Source organism: Falco biarmicus, chromosome 8 (genome assembly GCF_023638135.1).
Source record: "Falco biarmicus isolate bFalBia1 chromosome 8, bFalBia1.pri, whole genome shotgun sequence".
NCBI classification, from domain to species: Eukaryota; Metazoa; Chordata; class Aves; order Falconiformes; family Falconidae; genus Falco; species Falco biarmicus.
Window position 1 is genome coordinate 4,465,015 of NC_079295.1, and position 23,019 is coordinate 4,488,033.

Below are 23,019 nucleotides of genomic sequence, written 5' to 3' on the forward strand. Positions count from 1 at the left end.
TAGGTTTTCTAGCTTGAGCACTTTAAAAGTCTTGGTATAAAGCCCAAAGGTTATGTACTAAAAAAACCCATGATTAAAAACCCTGTTGTTGCACTGGATTGGGTGAAACGACCAGCCAGCTTGTGTCTTGTTTCTAATGCTAGCCACTCAAGGAGTATCCTTGGATCTAAGGAAATCTAAGGAAAGAGCATTAAAAAAGGCGTGAAGCAAAGGATTATCATCTCCCTGGTACACCTCCAATTTAAGGACTTCCCAGGCCAGTGTGCATTTTTCAGTGCTCTGGAAAGTATCAAGATGGCCTACTGATGTGTATAGGCTCATTTTGATCACTTGTTAGATAAATACTATGTTAAAATAGAACTAGTATGTGTCATCTCTTCTACCCCAATAATTTCTTTCAAAGTTGATCAGATAAACGGCATTCAATCCGGGAAATTCAGATTCATAGTTAAACTCCAAAAATCTCAAGAATGGCAATGTCCAGCTAAGGCACATGCATAACCTAAACCCAGTCCTTTCCCAACAGTACACATTAATTATGGTTATGAATGAAGTATTTTAAAACTGTCTTAGTTTGGATTAACGACAAAAAATGCAGCTTGTTTTTCGAAGACTCATCCAATTGTTCTTTTTTATTGTTTCCATCACTATAGGGCAGAGTTAAGGCTGTTTGGATGCCCTCAACTGTAATTATGCTATTGCAAGCAATTTATCCAATGTTTACATGCATATAATACATTCTATATTAACTTCATTGACCCTAATGCGTTTTGGATTGGGTCCAACATAATGTGTTGCTGAATTTGTAAAATGCTTTGGGATACTTCAGATAAAAGGCACTGTGATAAAGTGGGAGTTAGTAATTACCATAAGCACAAGGAAGTGGTTATATTTGACTCTAGCCGTTGACCCATAACTCTTGGAAAGAAATTGAAAGCTAAATGATAGATACTGCAGAGTAGCATCCCATCAGAAAAGCTATGCAATTTCATAGTCTCTAATTTAACTACCCAGTTCTGAAGGCAGAAGGTGAGACGCTTTTGCCTGGTTACATTTAAACAAAGTGCCAAGTATTTCTTTTTTCCAAGTTGCACTTTGCATGCTGAGCTGTACGCTCATCTGAAGCCTGTTGCAGCCTCCAAAGCATCGGTGTGACCAGCTGTGCTGTTTTAAAGGCAATTCCATTCTGCAGTGTCCTCCTTCCTCTCAGGTGTTGTGACCACCCTTTCTTTGTATTTTTTTTAGTACACTGACGTACAATGCACATGAAGCACAGTCTTTGTAATCCTTCTAGTAATTTAATATTGGCATTTACCTTCATGAAATTACACAGCTAAGTGTCAGCAAGACTGCAGATTGACATGGTCAGATACCCAGCAGAACAGGAATTTGCAGTGCTCCAGATCTCATGAAATCTGGGCACCATCCATTTGGCTGCCAGCAATGAAACCTGATTAGCAAGAGGCAAGCAGAATGTATCTCAGAAGTTAGAGTATGATGTGTCTCGCTAAAGCCAAATTAGGAGGAATGCAAGTGGGTTTGTGAAGTGTGTGCTTGCCTGTAGGTGTAAGGAAGGTAAGTGTATTGCTTCTGAAGTAAGGAACAAAGAGAAAACTTGCCAGTCTGGTTTGGAGAAGTAGCAACTACTAAGTACGTCTTGTCAATTTCTTGGTATTTATATTTCTCTTTTTAAAGTATTCCTTTGTTTTTTTGAACAGAAGATTGTTCAGCCCCTCTGTATAGAAAACTCTGTTGAAGATGATCACAGTCCTTACTATCAGTCACTGAACATCATGACGGTATAGCCAAGAGCTTCGTGGACAGTAGAACAAACATGAAAACACTTAGAGGGTCTTGCATTAAAAAATTAACTAACTTTAAAACAACCATTGATTCTTCTATCAAAAATGGGTAGTGGTGAAAGGAACCTGGGGAAGAGGGCACTTCTGAAGACTTTGAGGGGTTGGGTGCCCTATCAAATGTGAAATGAAGCATGCTACTGAAATCAGCCTATCTATGCAAATTCTGAAAACAAGGTCCTGAGGGGATATATGGTTCCCATCCCTCCTGGAAGGATCATGCTCTCTGTAGCTTAGAACCATGAATTTGTTAGCAGGGTGTTGCTTGTCCCTCTTCTGCAGAGCAGTGGCAGGTGCCCTTTGGATTGTTGTTCAGTGTGGAGGGGCCTGGAGGCACCACAGACAGATGGGGTGAACTTCCTCTCCTTTTCCTGGTACTTATGGACTTTGACATTGTATTGGAAATACGAATTATTATATAGGGAATATTTGTCATGGTGAGTAATTAGCGTGTATGTCATAGTAAAGGCCGCAACAAATGTAACTTTAGAAAACAGAGGTCTAAACCACCTCTTTCCTGGCGTGCCAGTTTTTGTGCACAAAAGCTGCTCCTCACTGATGCAGAGACCCCAGTGGAAGTTCGTAAAATGCAAATATCCTTAGTAAGAAGGTGGCTATCAGAATCACCCACATCATTTACAGGGCAGCTGTGTTTCTGGACAGAAAATGTCCTTGATGTATTTAAAAACAAACCAAAAAACCTCACAGCAAGGAGTTCAAACCCTCCTTTCCCAATGAGAAAGAAGCAAAGTGTGCTGTGAGGCAGTAAATATAATCTGCTTACAAACAGGGTATATTTTTGCCAGTAAAGCAATTTATTTAGGAAAACAGACATATCAATCTAAGGTAATTACAAATTGCAACAGGAAAACTAAAGTAACTACCTCAGAGGCACGTGTTGTGGAAGGAATTTTCAAATAGAAACATACTGGGTGGAAAAATACAATATGTATTGTTTCTGTCCACAGTCTAGATTAGTTGCTGCATTAATGTGCACTAGCGTACATTTATGCACTCCTGCTAATCATATCCAGATCACTTCTGAAGTAAATAGACTCTCTCTGTTCCAGCTAGTACTGCTGTACAAAGCATGGCACTAATCAAGCAAGTTATCGGTGTAATTAGGGAATAGAAATCACTAGGGGCATCATGCATTATGTTTTGCCTGCTCTATTTTTAAGATACTGAAATGCAAATAGGTAATAAATTGTGTTAGTGATAAATTGTTTTTATTTTATGTTGAAATTAGTATGAGACAGGCACCCAAATGGCACATATTGACAGAAATTGCTGGCTTCTTTCATCCCTTCCCCCCTCCCACTCCCCATGCATGATGTGTTATTGAAGCACCTAACCCTATTTCCTTGCCAGAAAGACAAGAATGGGGCTTCTGTTGGGTCATGTGCTATCCTAGAGGCAGATGCTTTTCTCTGCCTTGCAGTGCAGGGAAGGGAGGGGCAGAGGGGAGGAATCGGAGGGAGTCAGGAAAGCAGGTGCAATGATTTGTGCAAACCACGCTGAAATGCCCACTCTGAAGGAGGATATCTGCGCCTGGGGGAGGGAGGCTGTCCTGTGGTTGGATACCAGGAAGCACGAATTTGCTCACTTTACTTGACAAATTAACAGCACGAAATCTCTGGCAGGAGCTAGAGCCTGAGTGTTGTCTTCCTTTCTGGAGCTCCAAAAGTGATATAGAATAAAGCGCGCGACACTGGCGGCTCTCAGTGCAAACTAAATAGCTATGTGTGTTGGCTTGGGTGGACTAGGAGAGTGACAGTGACTAAACTAATTGATTTAAAAAGTAAAAGGTCATTGCACATAAGGAACAACCATCTCTTCCACGTCTGTTTGCCTGAACCATTCATGTTTTTGCTAGAGCACAGACTTAAATTCCCAAAATGACATACTGTGGCTTCTTCTGTGTTTCCATTTGTAACCTCAGAAAACTCTCGTTATAAAACCACTTCTAAGTTATGCCGTTTGGGAGGATGTAGAACCACGTGTTCTGGAAATCGGTACTCAAAGATGGTCTGTGCATGTAGGAACAGAGGAGACGCAGTCTGAACCACGAGGAAGGCTCACACAGTTTTGTGTTGTTTTTTTTTAAAGCAGAAATTGCTTAACAGGCGAATTTAGTCCTTCAGGCAAGTCTGTGCAAAGCTATGATGGAAAGATGGCACACAGGAGGATAGGAGGTCCCTTACCAAAGTCCTAGTTGGTGGTAACTGTACAAACGGAGAAGCATCTGGCCTGCAGTACTTGTAACTTCAAATTTTGTTTATCATAACAGATCATTTGTTTTCCATAAAGTAATGGAAATTAATCAAGTGACAGGTGACCACTAACAGTTTTTAATCCGAATATTGGTTTTGAGGATGCAGAGTGAACAGACAGTGAATGGTTTCATCCCTCTGGAGAGAGGGGGAAATTTCTTTTCTAAACTTCAATAATTTCAAAGACTGAACACATCCCACATGTTCCTACAAGTAAGAAAATAACCTAAATGTCTTTGAATGTACTTTTTCTCAGTCATTTGCTTATCTCCCAGTGATACAAGCCAAGCACATGTGATGTCTTTCTGAGGGATGGAGGACTGGTGTTGGTCGGTCATAAATAGCACTCTGCAAATATCCAGGCTGAGGAGCTCTGAATGAAGAGCAGCTGTTAAAGAGTACACAGGTATATGCAGGCAGCAGGAATTTATCCACAGTTAGCTCAGAAAGAAAACTGGCTTTCCATGTGTGTACTGAACAGCACATCCCAAGTGTATCTGTTGTCAGGTAATCTATTGGTTTTAGACAGATTGTTGCAGGAAATAGAAGTTATTGGTCAAAATATGGTTCTCTTATAGCAAGATATACAGCAACTGTAGCTGATCAAAATTAACTGCTACAAAATTAGCTTACATGTTTGATCATCTCCCTCCCCTCTCTTCTCAGACTGCCCAGATTCACAAAAATGCATGGTGTTCAGGTATGTCTTTTTTCAGTGTTTGAATAAAGTAGATTTGTTTTTTCTCAGCCTTTCAGTAGTAGATAAAACAATAATTGGGCTCCTGAGGGGCAAGTAGGGAACCCTACAGCCAGCCATGCATCTTGAGCCATAGCTTGTGGGAATCATCCGCTGAGAAAGGGATGTGCAGGTAAGACATATTCAGGCTATTATGAAAGGGAAATGTAAGCAGTGAAACTAAACTTAGCAAAGAAGTCAGTGGAAACCAGAAAAGGGTAAGGGCTGCAGATGTCGAGCAGACTGAACAAGCCAAAGGATGCTACCTGTTCAGTGCTGCTCTCCCTCTGCATTTCTGCCTGCTGGTCTTTGACACATGTATTTTATGGGAGTTTTGCATTTGTTTTCTTTCAAAGCTATTTTCCAAATGAAAAGCCTTGAATTTTTAAAAATGAATGGAATTATTAATATTATTGTTTTTTCAATATTGCAATATTTTTGCTATTGGGATGCTATAATTTATAATCAGTAACTTTTCTTGGCATCTCTTCATCATTTGATGTTAAGCAGATGAAACATTCAAATTCCAAATATTAATCTGAAGTACAGGTTGTTTGAAGAAAGAAAAGACTTCCAGTTTCCACATAAACAACTTCTAGAGGGAATATTTTGTTTGGAGGGAGGGAAATTTTAAAAAACAAACACACACACACCCCCCAAAAAATAAAAGAAAAAAAAGCCAACAAACAAAAACCGAACCACCACAAACAAAAAACACACCTCCAAATATTTATACTGGAATGAATTACCAGTTGTGCTGTGACATGAACACACATCTGCAAACAACAAATGTGTTAAAATAATACCACAAATGGGTATTTTCTGCAGTAGGCATCCAGTTCTGTATAATGTATCGGTAAATTGTCAGTGCATTGGTACTACTAATGTGTGTGGAGGAAGGTTTTTATTCTAAACCAAGGTGTGGTTTGTCAAGAGCTGGGGAAACTACCCTGTTAGATCAGTTTAGCGTGACAGCCTTATTTCTACTGTCTCACATGCGCATCGCATACCTGCCTCCACGCTTTGATTTCGCTCCGCAAAGCAAATAAGCCCCCAAAGCAAGCTAAGTACCTAGCTAAATGTCTTCCTGAATAGGAATCAAGATCCAGTAGGTGCCTCAAGATCCTGATTTAGCAGAACATGTAAACAGGGGCTAAAATCTGAGTGTGCTTTTAGCCTTTTGCAAGGGGTTCAGGAAAGCACATGCTCAGAGGTCTCAACCCAGCAAACTGCTTTGGCGCATGCGTGGTTGCCAGGAGCAGTATGTCTTTCAGCATCAATAACAAAGCACTGATCAAGCAACTCGGGCATCGGAGGCAAGATTAGCTTCAGTTGATCATATCTTTAGCAGCTTCTGTCTCCTTTAGACCTTTCTCCACGCCTTTGAACAGTAAACAAAAAGAATGTGTTTTTACATCTCTGAGAGAAATGTATTTGGGTTTCTCTGGATATGTTTCCCTCCTGTTTAGCCAGGATCTGCTGGCAGCTGGGGTAGTGTCTTCATGTGTGCTATTTTAGTCGTCAGTGTCAGAAGGTCATTCTTCTTCCCTTTTTATTAAAAAGAGCGGAGGGGGAGGAGGGAGTTATGTCCTTTTAAAAAAACTGTTAATGACTTAAAAAAAAAAAAAAAAATCTATTTTATGAAACCTCTACCAGTCAGTGCTTTATTATACAATCCACTATGCCACTATAAAACTCTAGTGCCAAAGCAAAAAATGAGATGACAAAATCCTTTCAGTCCAGAAACACAGCTGAACTGCAGCTCTATTGCTATGCAGAGAACCTCGGCTCTGTAATGATCGCTGCTATTGCAGTGATTGACACATAGTCCCAACTGCATGCTTTGGATGGGGACCTCAACCTCCGTTTGATAGTACAAGCCTAGTAATTTTGGATGAGAACATGGTGTCATCTGAGTGCTTATGTGAATAGCATCTGCATTGTCAAGAGTATCATGTAAAAACTGGCTGAGTGTAGGTGAAACCAGTGTTTCAGTACTTTGCCATAAGAACATTAGGTCACATCCAGGTCCTCTGGGTCCCGTTTTAGTTAACAGAATAACTTCCCTCCATGTTTAATCTTCTTTCCAAATCCCCTTCCTCCATTTACCAGGTGAAAAGGAAAGACCAAGATGCAGGGCTCATGTAGCATCCCTTTTCATGCTGGACCCCCACTGGTTTCTATAGGTTGCAGTTTTAAGGAGTACAAGTGATAAAGGCCAGTGGCAGGATTCAGTGCCCAGGTTTGCCCCAGGATCACTATCAGTGTACTGCTACTTAAAAAAAAAAAAAAAAAAATCTAAATGAGGGTGTGTGTGTATTTTTTGTGAGTAGCTGATAGCAGCTAAAAAATGTCAGTACAGACAATGTACCCAGATGAAAAAAAAAAAAAATCAAAGTTTGCAGGTGCTGTGAGTGAGTGTATTCCTTTCCATCTGCATCCATAGAATGTGGTGTCCTGTGTTTACAAGCATGAAATACAGCTATGGCTAATGCTTACACAGTATCTTGGACTCGGAAGGACATCAATCTTCAGGTTCTGGAAGACTTTCAGAAGAGACTTTTATCCCTATGGTCTCTGAAGTTGTCTGCCTTATTTCTTGCGTCCTCCCAGTGCCATATTTCTGAACAGACACTACAGGATTTGCAAAGCAATGCAAAATGACATTGGAGATACCAGTCCCAAACAAAGACAGGTGAATGTATGATAGATATCAAAAGGTCAAATTCTGCACTGACATTTACAAAGACGTCTCTGTAGGTCTTGATATTTTTTTCTGTTATCCCTGTGCTTACATTTTATATTCATGTCATCTAGATCCTACAGTTCTCACCTCCAAGCACGCCTTGTATTTTAACAGTAATTTTTTTCTTCCCTATGTGTGTCTATACATTAAAGTAAATAATATATACCCAGCTATATGTTTATAAGAAGTTATTTAGAGGTGGTCAGTTGGAACACCACAAAAAGCAAGAATATGTTTATAGAATATTAGCTAAAACCCTGGGTTTCTTGGAAATATAATCCAGTAAAGGTCTAGTAAATAACTTGGGAAACCTTGAAAGAGGGGGAACTGATGGGAAAGCCCTACATCTCGGACACAGCAACCCATCCAACACTCAGACATAGCTGCAGAGTGCAGCCCAACGTGCAAGGAGAATTGCTGTATTGAGTTTAGGTTGCAGTAGGAAGCAAGCATAAAAATCATGGAGAGCCTTTAAGCCTAGGCTGGACAGGAGCAATTTATAAGTTCCTTTCAGGGCTTATTTTGCTGAAAGGTGAGCAATAGAGGCAGAAGTATGTAGTTAAGTCTTGAGTTGTGGCACTTTGTGGATACTGTGCCGTTAAAAGAAATCTTGTCCCATTGTTACTATGGTTACTAGTTAATGGTTACTAGTTGAAACCAAGATTATTAACTGCAAAATGACCAGAAGGCCAAGCTTATCCTGAAGTGAAGAATTTCTAAAGGCCATGGAATAGCTGGTCTGAATTCTGAAGTTTGCTCTTCTCTGGTTTTGTGAATGCATCGGTAACTTACATTCCTTATTACTGCTGCAAATCACTGGGATATGACAGCTTTGAGAATCTGCATGTCCAGTGTGGTCTCACATGGACTGTAATTCTAAAGGTGGTGTTAGATGACAAAGTCAAGGTCTCATTTGTTAATTTTTTCATATTTCATAATTGAAATATGAAACTTCTTTGTGCTCCCTCAGTTCAACATCCTTGTTCATGCTTTAAAATACAGTGTTTTAAAGTACCTGATAACATGCATTAATGTGCTGCTTCTCTTTCTTCCTGAATTTGAATCCCTGCCCTGGGCTGTAAGAAGATTTTGCAAAGTAGGAGTTTCAGACTTAGAACTTAGTGCTGTTTTAGGTTGTGGAGGGGCACTCGCCTTGTCACAGCTTCCGAAGTGATGGGCAATTGCTTAATGGGGTCTTTTGTGCAGCCAGTATGTTGGAAGCATTACTGTCACCTCCTGTATCTTCATTTAAGTTAAATTGGAAGGACATTATCTGGCACTTAAAATCTAACATCTAAAAATGTTGTGAACTGCTAGTGAAGTTGCATGTGAAATTACTTCAGTTAAAGGTATTTCTGTGCTTTTTCATTCTGTTGTAAGCCAGAACCCCTTACCCTCAACAGGAATGTGATAGTAAATGAAATGCATTCATAGAAGCTGCAAGACAAAACAATGTAACTGAAGGGGGATTAATCCTGTACTGATTGCAGTGCTCGCACCAATAAACCCAGATTTTCTTCTTCTTTTTCTTTTTCACCCTTTTGTGGTTTAGTTGCTTTATGAGCAAAAACTGGGTCATACGGAGTGTTCATTTGTTTTTCAAAACATCCTGGAGTTAACAGAGCCATAGAAACTCAAAGCATTTTTATTGTAGTGATACTGTCAATCACAAAGTGATATGTGATTAAGTGCAAATTAAGTAGCAAAACTAAATAATGGAGTGAATAAAAAGATCATTATACTGAGCAGAAGGTGATATTAGGAGCATTAAACTACTGAGAAACAAGTTTTATATCAGAGTAACAAATAGGTTCTCTCCTCTGAGATCTGTATCGCTTAGCTTGTACTCAAAAAGCAGTTCTTCACTTGTAAGGGCAGCAGATCTTTAAATACTCAGAATGTAGCAAGTTTCCTTTCTTGTCTGTCTGAGAGGTGAACACAATTGGGGAAAGAGATTACAGGTAAATAAAGGGGTATTGAAGTGTCAGTGATGACAAAGTATGATCTGATTCTGCTGTTGGGCTCTCTAAGTAGAGTGGTGAAACTGAATTTGTATGTAAAGTGACTTTCCCTTTCTGGTTCGTCACCCTTTTTAAAGTATATATGGAGAATAACTTGTTTGACTGCTGTTGCCTCCTTTCACAGGTGAGTTTTGAACATAAATAAGCTATTGATGTCAGATAGTATTTATTCTGTTTCATTCCAGCTCTAGAAAATGATCACAAAGCTTTCTGGAAGTGGAAGTAGTTATGCGATCTCTGTCAAAAAGCAAGCATCTGTTTATCTTAGATCTGCAATTTTACTTTTAGAATTAGCCCTAGGCACTCAAGAATCAGATCTCTGAACTGGCTCATACCAGTATGTTTTTTTGTTTCACCTGTGAATTTTTCAAGTGCAAACCTTTGTGTACATCGAGCAAGTCTGCATTTTTTGTCTCTTATGTCACTGGCTTCTTTTTGTCATTTCCACATTGCCTGCCTTTTTTTGCTTTTGTGTATAATACAGCTTGCCTTATTTCTAATGTACTGGAGTTTGTGTGTGTTTGCTGCTGGGCGAGAGATTAAATATTTCTCTAATTTTAGCTTTCCATGACAAGTCAATGACTCCAGGTCATTCTTAAATAAAATTATTTGGCATGACGTTGCATTTACCATAAAAGGAACAATAGGATAGATATCACTCTTTTATTGTTATTATTCAAAATAATAAAGTATAATGTAGAAAAGGAAAATGCAATTTTGTTTAGATATTTCAATGGAGCCGGCAGAAGACTAGCTACCTACCTACCTGAATCAGATGAAACATTCCCATTAATGTCATATCCAACATAAAAGTTGTGGGCCAGTAGAGGAAAAACTCTGGTTTAGATTTTAAGACATTAAAGAATATTATTGCTGAGGATTAGATTTGCAACCAAAAGATGCTATATTCTTGATGATGGAAAACAAAACATTGATGGTCTTCTGAAGCTCAGGTAGCTGTGCATAACTGTAAACCAGATGTTACAGCACACTTTTGATCTAGCCACTCAGCCAACATCCACACTGGGAATGAACATCATCTGAAAATAGTTTTCAGGAGGGGGCTGAGGTTCATGCATCCTCTCTGTATAAATACAGTTGTGTTTGCTTGTCTTCCTTATTGCTTTCATCCTGTGAACTATACATATGAAGGCCAGACTTTTTCTGTGCAGAGAAGCAAGGCTTGTTGCTGGTTTCAATACCTAAGAAGCTTCTGTCTGTAACAGTTTCACCAACAATGAGGATGTTTATTGAGTAGATACCCACTATTGGTTGGGCATTTAAATTGAAGATCATCACTCCTTGCCAGAGCCTACCATAACAGATGTCTCATCTCCTAATACAGTACTGAATTCTCCCTGACATCTGTATTTTCATCATGGAAACGCTCTTCTGCAGATAGAGGCAAACTAAATTAATCTGCTGCTCTTTAAGTGGAGGAGAAAGGGTCTGAGCTTTTTTCTGTGTGTGTATGATGCATAAAGCATGGCAAATAGCAAAAGTCTTGATGGCTTTGTTACGGCTGTTGTTTGTTTTTTAAGTAGTAGAAAAGTATTCTGAAGACATATGGAAATGCAAAACAGGCTAAGCCAGGAGAACTATCTGATGGGATATGTGATGAAAAGCAGGTGTACCGTGTAGGAGGACAATGGAATAGCCTCCAGCACTTTATTTATGAGAACATCCTTTATCTCAGTCTCTCTACAGCAGACGTGTGGCAAAACTGTCTTTTCAAAAGTAGATCAAACAATGCTACCAACACATTCTTCTCATCTCCTACTTATCCTTCCAAGTCCATCATACGACCCATTTATTTTAGGTGCCAAGGAAAGTTGAGAAATTAAATTTTCTGCCAACTTGATTTCAATGGCATCTTCTTTTGCTTCAGATTAATTGGTGCACAAAGTGTGATGTTTTTAAATAAGCTGTTATTTAATGCAGTGGAGAGGCAAGGGGATACCCTTTAGTGACAGTACGCTGCTATCTTATATGAAGACTATGGACTACCCAATGTGACTTCTGGGCTTCAAGTTCTTTTCAGTAAAGATCTGTTGCTGACAGTCCCAAAAGGAACTAAATTCCGTAGACGTGTGCAGAGAAATGTAATGTCTTTTTGTACCAAGATACTCTGCCTAGAGATCAGAAAGACTACAGTTTGCCAGGTACCGCTCAGGTGCCCTGTGTGCCTGTAGGGGCATTTTCCCATGTCATGGGCATGCTGAGATGCAGCTAGGAGCTGGGTTGAGACCGGGGTTGTCCTTTCCTAAAGCCATTCAAACATCCTCCTATGTTTTCCCTGTCCTACCCTGTTTTGAATAGATGCATATTACAGAGAAGCATCAGCTTCTGATTATTCGATGGTGAAGAGAAACGGCCATTAGATGGACATTTTCCCTCAAAAATGAAACAATCTTTTGTTTAAAATCCCAGTGAGGCCAGCCTTGCTATTATTAGATCCTTTTGTCAAAACCTTAGCTGCTATGTCTCTGGGAAGAAAAAAAAAAAGGGGGGGGGGCACAGAAGGGGGCAAGTAATGATGGGGGAATAACTAGAGATTAAAGTCCAAGAAATGCAGCAGCTCGGGTTCACCCAGCTCTGATTCGGGTCCATCTCTGTGCTCACTAAGATCAGTGGCATGGGTCCTGCTTCCTGCAAAGGGCTGAGAACAAATGCTGAACCTGCAGAGCTGTCCGTTTTCTGAGGGAACGTGTTTTGGAGATGAAGAGAAATGGAAAATCATCAAATGCACTGTCGGCAATTGTATAATTGACTATTTGACCACTGCTCTATGATGGCTGAAGACAGGAGCACTGGGCCTTTAGCTTGCTGTAGGTCAAACATTACTCTTCTGCACGCAGCTTTGTCAAGATGTGGAACAGACTTTCCAAGACAAATGTGCAAAAAGAAACAGAGTAACTGGGATCAGCTGTAGCCATGAATTTTATGAATGGTTTGTTGGAAAGAGCATTAAATGGTAACACCAGTCCAAATACGAGGTCTGCATTGTTTCTGTTCCAAGCCCGCAGATGGGTAATTCACTATGCAAGAGATTTTCATGGCCAACATTTCAAGCCGTCCTATTTGCCTTGGACCAGCTTTCTTTAAAAAGAGAAAAATCTTAACTTTTTGGATCAGGAAGTTTTTATTTCTTTTGGATAGAGTGTAAAGAAAGGAACCACAGAAAAGAACTGCTTGATACCACTGGAATCTTTGGTTAAGCTGGAAAGTAGCAACTGAAGGTTGAATGGGAATGCTTCTTTCATAAAATGTGCACTAAGCTACAGAAGTCAATGCCACAAGATGTCATCTTAGCTAGAAATTTAGTAGGAGCCAGGAAAGTGGCTGAAGTATTAATAAATTTTTAAATACTTATTCGAAAAGGAAGATGTAAAGATGTGTAAAGCTTTGTGGTATGAGCTAGTTCCCAGACCATGGTGACAGAAATTCTCCTTGTATCATCCTTGATTCTCTCTTTCTTTCCTCTCTTCCGTTAGTGGCCATTTTCTAGCTCACATACTGAAACACAAAACCCAAAATTAAGGAACTTTTTTTTTCCCCATTTCAGACAAACTGAGCCTGCTCATCGGGTACAACAGTCTCAGACACATTGCTCATGAAACAATATTAAAGTATTACCCCACATTTGCCATACAATGAGCTATGAGTCAATGTTCTAAGCATCTACCTTTCTATTTTCTTCTGATTTCTGTGTCTAGCAGAAACAAAAAGTGGCATGTTGGTGAGGATCCTTTTGCTAAAATTCTTTGTACTGATGTAGGGCAACTGTTTGGCTAGAAAGATTCTGGCTTAGCATGCTTGACAGTGCTTGCCTCATTTTATTCTGGAATTTCTTGTAATTGGGAAAATGACCCTTCCTAAATGAAAATGTTTCACCTGATTTTTGAATGACTGCGAAGCTGATGAGGACTTTTCATGTGCATGTTCAATACCTGCATGCATGCTGTTTTTTAGATTTAAAATTGCAGCCCCACTCTAGGGAATGTTTTCCTTTCTCCCAGAGGAAAGCTTTTAAATATCTGTATTTAAATAAATGTTAAAGCCTCTGCTAATTAATTCACAACAATAAATTTTAAATGTTAATTTTCTCACCCATGACCATTTAACATTGTCGATAATGAAGACAGGTGATGTGAGCAGCACTAAAATTTCTATCTAATCAACACCAAGAGGAGATGTATGCTTGTAAGAGTGAGCTGAAACAATAGTGTAAGCAGGCACACGATACCCTAAGCATTTTCCCCAAAAAACTGCAAAATGTGTTTCTAACAAAAAGGCTAATATTTTTCCCTTCTGTTTTGTCCCACAAACATCACTGGTAAAATTTAGAGGTTGCTTGCCCCTTTCAACTGTAGCCTCAAAATACAAAATGCAACATTGCCATGGTAACAAGCTGCTTCTACCATCCATAAAAATAAAGGGCCAGCTATTTCTTTCCAATGATAACATCTTATGTTTGACTGCCTTGAGCAGTGCTGACAGAGTCAATCCTTGTTACAATAGACGGTTCTTCTTGGTCAAACAAAGAAAAACACTACCTGCTACAAACTAACTGTGATGGACGCAATCATAAATCCTTAAGATTATTTTTTTTTATCTTTTAATGCTGTAAACAATTAAATGGGTCAAGTACCCTTCTGCCCCTCTCACATGTGATGTGCAGAGCACTCATTGGTTTCTTATTTGGAGAAACATATGATTGTGTTTTAGTTTCTTTAAATAAGGTTTTGCCAAGATGGAAGTGTCCCGGTGAGACACAGTCTGGTGACAAATGACAGAGACTGCCATCTGAGACACTTCATAGCAGTAGGAAGTAAAATACAGTCATTATGAAAATGTACACAGCCCTCTGGCCTAAAAGATCATTGCACTGTGTCCTCTGCTAGGATTTCTGGCAAGCTTCTTGCTGACCTTTCTGCTGCTGTATCCAAATGCCTTACATGTGCCCTGTTGAAGGACAGCACTGTTCTCAATATACAGTTGAAAAATGAAACAGAATCGTGAATGGGAGTATTTTTACACAAATGTATTTTCACATATTTGAAGTTGATTGTGCCATAAATTGCAGCCTAGCTGGATTTCAGAGTTTAGTCTAAGGTGTGGAGCTGAAAATACAAGTGTGCATCGTCATACCTCTAAGTACCTAAATATACCAAGTTGGGGGGAAGGATGTTAGCACCGGGGCTGAAGTGACTTGCCTGCGGTAGCCCAAGAAACTTAGCCCAAAGCAGTGAGATGGGCAAGGAATGCAAATCGCTTTCAGCAGGGGGCAGAGGAAGATGGAGGAAAGAGCGTGGCATGGGAGTCCAGGGACTCGGGAGAGGTTTAGGGGGGATTTCTGTTTCACTGGATGGAAAGGGTCACAGTCCCTTCCCTGTGATGCTACCACTGCTTTCACAGCTTGTAGGTGTAAGCAGCTGTGCCTGGGGTCAGGCTGTGTTTCCTGGTGTACAGAATTTGGCAGGATTTGTAGTGGGAGAGGGGGGCTCTCCACCTTCAGGGTCCTGCTGCACAGCAGGACCATGCAGCCACACTGGCTCTCAGAGCCTACCCTTGGCACCCCGACATGGGAAGCAGCTTTTGATGCAACATCTAGAATGGTGCGACCAAGCACAGAAGACCAACAGTCTCTTCTTTCATATTATTCTTTCATAATAAAAAGAAATTAACAGTTGAGAGGACCTGAACAACAGTAGGTAATGCAGGATAAAGGGTACGCCAGTACTTGATGGATTATTTTGAGGGTGAACAATATCAGCTCGCTGCACTAGGGTCTGACTTTAGGAACATCTCCCTGTGAGCTCCCTGGTGGTAAAACTGAGCGTAGCTGCCATGCAAAGACTTGTACTCCTAAAGCCAGTAAATGAGATCTTGTGATTAGTGCAACAATGCGTTATATCCAGGCATTATATTTTTCTGGTTTTTTAGTATTATTAGTTTTGTGTTCCACTTGTTTTGGGCTAATTCCAAGACATCTTAGTGTTCAAGTTTTCCTTATTCTGAAATGCTTACTATTTATTCCCTCTGTCATTTGGGTGACCTTGAGTGCATCAGGCTTAGAACTTGGTCCTCCTCAGCAGAGATACTGTTTGAGATGTGGATGCTTTGGAAAGGTTGTCTGGTGTGACAACGCTTTGCCACTTGACTACTCACCAATACCTATTGGAATCTGTATGTATTGTTCTTAAAACATAAATAATGTACAGGCATCTAGAGCTTGAGATAGACTCAATAAACCACAATAATTTCACTTAATGCTAAATATTTATTACAGGGCCTGGCACTGCGGTAAAATGTAAAGAAACTATAGTTTTGAAGCGTACTAGATGTTCCAGCAAAGTTCCAAAATGCATGTGTTGTAAATACATCCATATTTCACAGTGAAAGCTAAGCCTTGCTTAAGGTCTGAGGGGTGTGAAACCACGTTACTCGTTGGCTAATAGCAGGCTTCATCCACTGACAAGTCAGCCCATTGATACACAGTGGGCAGTGATAGCTGTTACTGCAAATGGACAAAAAAATATAGGTTTAAATAACTTATATGGCTTTTTGTGCTCTTGGCATACAAGCATTATCTTGTGCAAAGGTTATTTAGGGCCATTCCATCCATTTCTGTACTTTGCTTAATTGGACTCTAGAAGCATTTGATAGATAAAAAGATGCTTCTTCAAGCATATTTGAATTGAGGTCTTTGAGGTTTTCAGAGAAATCTTCTCGTCCCTTCACCAGTTTATAACAGAAAGCACCTGGGGAGCACTTTTCATTCCTCTAGCCATACCTTGTGGGTTTGATCAGTGGTGGGAAGATGTCAGACGGTGTCTCTTCATGTTCACGAGCAGCCCCTTTTGAAGTGATGACGCGGTGCGATCCTGGGGTAATGGGAGTCCTTAGGAAACCTATCTTCCTGTGCTTTTTAACAGAGCAAAGGAAACAACTGGTTTGCAATGGTTGCCAGCAGTGGAAACACTGCAAAGGAGCTGTTGTGTGGTTCTCAGCTAAGCAATGGCACCATGGGACCTCCTTTACTGATTCTGAACACACTCAAGGCAGCTTCGGGCTCCTTCATGGCACCCCTCTTGTATCCTCTGTTCAAGCTAGCTGAGATCACATCGCTGCTAGAAAAAACATCACCATTTTTCAAGCAGCAGTGCTGCAGATATGTGATGTAGGTCCACTTGTGCTCATGATCCGTGCATGTCTTCTGCACTGACCAAGGGATTCTTAATTGTCAGTATTGTTGGATGTTTCCTTCAATGATTGTTCAAATGGAAAAGTCCACCAAACATTGTCTTTTCTCTATGTGAATGTTTTAAATGATGTCGGTTACCTGCTGCCTCCTTGCTTCCTTACCTTACTAAGTGTATGTCTTTTCTCCAGCAGTGAACGTTGAGGTGACATACCTAGATATATATTTTGCCTTTGAATCTAACTACTATTTAAAGAAAACTGCTGCATATGCTACTTCCTAGGACTTTACCATCATTATCAGGGTGGAATCTGTTTGTTTCTGGTTTTCACAAGTGGGGAAGGAGGCGTACAGAAGTTTAATCAAAAGTAGTGTAAGATTTGAGTGTTTGTTTCTGGTGTCCTCAATTTTGTCTTTGCTCAGCACTAATAGGACAGGTGGCTCTCTCCAACAGGACACCAATGCTCTTAGTTGATCAGGTTTCTGGTGACAAAATACTTGGTGAGCTTACTTAGAAAGCAGCATGCATGATGTACAAAGCTCTGCCCTCTGGCAGTTAGACTCTGACTCCTCATTACTTCAGAATCAAGGTTTGGCACTGTAGAATTTGTCCTGCTCTACCTCCTCCCCATTTTTTCTCCCTCTTGTTTTTTTAAGGCAGTGGCAATATTTGTAAAATGACTGAACAGTAGAAACTACATGTAGAAAGCTGTTAATCTTCATAGATCAGTCCTGAGAATTTGAGGTCAATGGAAATGTTCTGCACTTTTGTGTGATTCTTGTTAGAGTTTTGGTGTGAAACTCCAACAGGCTTTGATGGGCAAAGGTCAGGCTGGCTATAACGGGTAGGGGAGTGTGTTTAGCTTGGAACATTTCTCATTGTGGAGAAAAGAAAGGGAAAGGGAGAATGACCTTTCCAATCATATCTTGGGTTTTACTTCTTGGAGACAGGAAAAAGATAAACAAAAAAAAATAAAAATAAAAAAATCTAGGTTTGCCAGAAAGCATTATTAGAATTCAAATGGGCAAAACTCAACAGATAAATTATCTTCCTGTAACTATTCAGCTACAGGTGTAAACTTAGATAGAAAAAATATTTTACACTGTTGCATATTATGGTGCTGACCTGAGAAAAATGTGATTTTATTTAGATCATTTTATTGAAAACAGAGGGGGCTGCAACTATGATTAAGCGAAGCCTTGGGGATCCGTTTGTGCTCCTAGGGCATGGTGGCTTTTTGCCTGGAGGTCCCGTTCCTCTGCTTTAGAAGTCCAGGGCTGTGCAGAATCCCCCTCCCTGCCTAGTACTGCTGTGTTAAAACAAAAAGGGAACAAAGATAATGAAAGATTTTTTTTAACTTTTTTTGGGGGGTGGGGGCAGAAGCTATATACTAAAAGACTTTTCCTGTCCATGTAAAACAAGTAATAATTAATGGACATTTAACTGGGCTGGGCCTCGTTTCATTGTAGTAAATTTTGATGCTAGTATCTTGCAGTTTTACAGCCATGCACATTTAATTGTAGGGTAGCATTTAGAAGGGAAACTCTCTTCAAAGACCACACGTGCATTACTGGAAAGGATATTGTGGTGTGAGAGAGATCCAGTGGTAGGCATCCAATGGTTTGCTTCTACCTGAACTTAATGGATGATAATGCATCTTTTATGTCATGTATGATGATAAATTTACTACGCTAATAGGTCCGTATGCCATAACAATAGACCACTGCTCCAGTAAGTTCCACTTTTCTATGAAAAATCACTTGTGTATTGAGAAGAAGTTGACAGGTAAATTGCTGGATGCTGCCATCTTTGGTACAGTGATGAACTATGTCTCCAGCAAAAACTATTAAATCAAAGTCTGATAATGAAAGCAGGAGGGGAATACAAGGAATTAGGTAAGGAAAAGAATCACTTCAATTCTCTTAAAGCCAAATATACAGAGAAGAGGGAATGCTATGAAGAACCATTCCTCTGGACTGCTGATCTGCAAAACAACTTTTAAACTCTTTTGCAAAATATTTGAATATTTATTTCAAATAATTTTTGTGCAGGTAATACACCTCCAAGGCATTTTATTGGTAGTAGGGAGCTGCTAATGATTTAGTTTTTCCTATTACCACAGCATTTAAAATGCATGTGTAAGTATATATCTAAAACATATTGAACTATAATTAAACAAAATATTCAAATACTCTGATTTTTTTTTTTTAACAAATTCAGATTTAACTGGAAGAAATCTATCAAATACAGCATTTATGTCAATCCCTCCTTTCTTACGTCCACCTCCCTTCTTCCCTCCTGTCATCCTTCCTCTTGTTTCTATCTCCAGTGTGCAGCGCAGTCCCAGCTTGGTGATGGCAGGGAAGTATATTCCAGAAGAAGCTGAAACAACCTCTTTAGACACTATATGCAGATGGCCTTCCATAGCTTTTTTTTTAAAAAGGAACTATTAGTTTACAATAGAAATTGTGTGATTCTGTTGTTTCACAGCATGTTAGAAATGCTTTTCCTTCATGCAGATTTAGTGGGATAAAGCCTTACTTTTTTTCCCTAGGATCATAAAGATTACCTGCTATACAAGCAGAGCTGAAAGCAATGCAATTTTCAAGGCTGCTGGAAAAACAAACTCACTGAATATTTGCATTTCATTTTGTCCAGGTTATTTGTCTGGCAAGCAGTGGAGATAGTAGATGGAAAGGGGTGGTTGGATTCCTCAATTGCATTAAAAACAATTGGTGGAAGAATCCATCTTTATTTAGAAGGAAAAAAAATATTCTAGGCTTTGTGTGTGTGTGTGTGTGTTTTGAGACTAAGACTTTTTGTTCTCAGTGGGAACAGAAATTGGTTTTGGTTCATTATGGCAAAGGAGGAACTGAAATTAATTGTGAAGTTCTTGGTATATCAGCCCAGTGCACTACTTGTGAGAACAAATTTCATGGCAGTAATGACCAAAATGGATTTTGAGTCAGCTGGTGAAGTCTTAATGTGTTACCCATGTCTAACACTTAATCACACTAATATGTTTCTTTGAAATGTAGACGTGACATCTAGAGGACCATGTCAGAGGTAGTAGCATACATTAATCTCAAAAGAAAAAGTATATATATTATGATCATCACTGCACACTATTTGAAAATATATTGTGAGAGCAAATCTTGTGAAATGAAGGTGAAGTTACCACAGGTGGGGTACAGTGAGAATAGGGGGATGAGTGGGGTAATATGGAGTATTCTAAAATACCCACTTCTGAAGATAGAGTTATTGCTTGCATTTCTCCCGTGCTTGTAAATTATCTTTGAAACCTATACCTAGCTGCTGCAGTCAGTATATAATACATATATATGTAGCTCCACCAGAAACATCCTCTTTTTTTCTTTTTTTTTTTTTTTTTTTTTTTCCTTTTGGTATTAAAATGATGTAAAATTCCTAGAAGAATTCTGAAAGAGGTGTCAGATCACTCAAAGCAGTAATAAGAAAACTCTCTCTTTAAAATGATTTCTTTTGTATCCTTAAGCACCAGGCACCACATGCCAGGCATAAATAGTGGCCATCTGCAGTTTGCAAGAAGTTTAAAATAAATAATAATTTAAAAATAAAACCTGTTTCACTGCTCAATATTTCCCATTGTCTTCTGGGATAAATTACTTTCTGGCACAGTCCTAAGTAATATTTTTAACCTAGTTCACAGGTTACAACAAAATTCAGTGGAAAAAACCTCCTGGAAATGGGTAGTTCACTGAATTTCTGTAGCAGGACACTTGCACAGAAGATGTTGGTATATAAGAATCCCCAGCCAGTTCTGGAGACCCCCTTTTTCTACCATACATGTACATGAGACAGCTGCTGCCCCACACAACTCATGATCTGAATGCCAAACATTTCTTGAGTGAACCCAGAGGGATTAAGTAACGTGATGGAAACTGATCATAAATATTTTGAGCTTAAATCAGTGCCTGAGCCCTAGGGTTATTGAACCAGTTCTTAATAATTCGGAAGTCCAGTTTTGTTTCATGTTTGTCAAAAACAGACAATGGATCGCTATTAGTGACCATTTGGGCCATAAGGCATCCACAAACCTAGACATAACTTCCCACATAGGGTTAGTTACGGAAGCACAAAGTTTTCTGAAAAAGCATCACAAAGGGATGTTCATGTGTGCTGCTGAATTGCAAAATGCAAATGCTGAAACGTTGTTATTGAAGCAAGAACATCTCCTGAACACTCCACAGTTAAAAATAAAATTAAGAAAAATTAACTTCAGTAGCAGGAATTGCATGGGGCACGCTCTAAAAATGGAGCAGTAGGGCAACTGGAGGAGGGGAAGGTTCTGGCAAACAAAGGTTTACTTTTTGAAGGTAATTCTCCACTGAGTGGGTGAAGGACCTCTGTAACAGATACAAGGTGATCCTCTACAGCGAGAGGATCTTAAATGCATCATTAGCACCCATTATTTCAGCTTATCCTTAGCTAAAATATTTTAACATAAATTAAAGGTAATGGTTCTTACAGAAGATCTATTCAACAGTGAGAAAAGCACAGGAAAAAAAATAAATTGCTGTATTTCAGCATATTGTTGTAAATTTGAGCTGTGTGGTACTGTGCTGGCTGATTCTCATGTAGGCTGTGGCTCAGGCCTACTGCACAATGGGACTGGATGGAGAATGGATGACATTTGTCCAGAAGCAAAAATAAACACGATTATTATCATCATTATAGTCTCATTGTTTGCTGCACTGATGAATGAATGTCACAACTGGATTTTTTTGTGCAGGCTGTTATTAGAAGTTGACCCTGGAAACATAGGCCACAACTCTGCTAAAAAGACTACTTTATTTGAAAGAAATTAGTTCTCTTTAAGCAAAATAAAAGCATGAATTTAAAACTTAACTATCATTTTTGAAAAGGCACAGTAGAATTTATTTTCTGTGAATGATGAGAGAAAATGGACAATTGCAAGCCAGCTTCTGCTCTAGGGGCTTGAAATCATCTCTGCTAGTGTCATGGAAAAAATGCGATTAGTTTCAGTAAGTGCTGGGTCAGGTCCATATTCTGTAGGGTATCTTACTAGCAGAGTCTGCCCCAACACTTCTAAATGCACGGGGCAAAACAATTATCAGTGGCAGGCCATGGTCTGAGAAATGCATATGCTTGCATCAAAGATCAATATGATCTCTTCTTTACTAGTGCTGAAACATATGTCAGCTTCCATTGCACTTTTCCTACACGTTTGATTGAAGAATGATATAAAGTTAAGCTGTTTGAAAAAGCACGTACGGCACTTAAAGGATTTCAAATTTGTAATTATTATTTTATTATATGTTATGCATAACAGGAAAAAGTTGCAGACAGGGCTGTATGCGTCATGGTTTTCCTTTCTGTGCAACTGCAGACAATGCTATTGCACTGTGTTAGCACTGATTTATTCTCTTCTGGGGCCAATGAAATGAAACCTTAAATCTGCTCAAGGACTGGGAAACCAGTAACCCAAATGTCTTCATTGACTGAAAACCTCTGTAAACAGAGGGACTAGATTTATTATTTTTTCATCGCTATTGATGTTACGGTAGTAGTAAGACTAAAACACATCGGATCCTGTGCAAACAGATGCTCAGAGGCAGACCCAGATCGTAGCGACAACGAGTAAAAGCTTTTTCTGTTGCAGAGCACGCTGTTGTAGCATTGAGATTCCTAGCTCTAAACTAGATAACCTGGATACCAAAAAAAGGGTTTAGCGACCATAGTGTGAAGTCACTAGCATTTTCTGTTTGGGTTTGAAACCTGTTTTTATTATTCTGTTTTCCAGTGACTGAGAGTAGAATTAAAATGTAAGGAAGAAAGCAAATATAAAAATGAGTGTAAGGCTTCATGAGATGGAGGTTGCACCCAGATAATTATGAAAAGCAGAAACCTGCTAGAGGGTAGTGAAGTGCTGAACAGCTTCTGGAGCCCTCTTCTGGTCTTGGTAGCCAGTTCCTCTAGTGCTCGGGCTGCCTCAGTCATCTCCACTAAGTTTGCTCTTTGCTTTTCCATTTACTGCCTCAACCTTTTCATGACCAAAATGGTTAACACCCTACCCTTCACAGTCTGGGTAAATTTACCTATTTCACACGTAATTGGGTTCTCAGTCTGATATGTTATTTATCATTTGGAATAATAGAAAAGCCAGGCATTCAGCTCTT